Source organism: Gopherus flavomarginatus, chromosome 7, assembly GCF_025201925.1.
Source record: "Gopherus flavomarginatus isolate rGopFla2 chromosome 7, rGopFla2.mat.asm, whole genome shotgun sequence".
NCBI classification, from domain to species: domain Eukaryota; kingdom Metazoa; phylum Chordata; order Testudines; family Testudinidae; genus Gopherus; species Gopherus flavomarginatus.
The window spans coordinates 76,683,448-76,684,157 of record NC_066623.1 but is presented as its reverse complement, the minus strand read 5'-3'; positions in this window follow the sequence as shown (position 1 = coordinate 76,684,157).

The following is a 710-nucleotide window of genomic DNA, read 5'->3' as shown; positions in this document are numbered from 1 at the left end:
TGTAAACTGGATGCATCTCTTCCCTTGGTCATTCACCTAGTATTTTTTGTTCTGTGTAGCACACAACAATGAATGATCCTTTAATTAAGAAATAAACAGTAGTAGAACAAAACTGTTGTTATACTTTATTTCATTAATGAAACTATTTGTACTGATGCTAATACAGGTTTTTGTAAGAGGCAGTGTAACTAGCCAACAGTGTTGTTTACCATTAGCAGTACCAGTTTGTTTCAACTGGAGCAAAGAAATTAAATTATAAATAATTTTACTGTCATAAGTCCAAATCCGATACATGTACACACACCACTAATATATATTTGAATAATGAATTTAAAGTAGTGAAAACATGTGAAACAAACACATACGTTACACTATATTAAATTATATGATGTCTGTCTCACTGCATGGAGTGTCTCACAATCATGAATGCCTACTTCAGGGCAGACTGGCACAAACAGGGCAAAAAGAACAGGAGTACTTCTGGCACCTGAGAGACTAACAAGTACTCCTATTCTTTTTGCGGATACAGACTAACACGGCAGCTACTCTAAAAACCGGGCCGACACCCCAAACTGGTAGTACATTCTATAATTAGAATTCACCAGTCCAGTAGTTAATATGAACTCCTGGATCACTGTAACCGTCTTACCATGGACACTCCCTTACGCTCTCCAGTCTGTTTTGTAACACACACACACACACACACACAC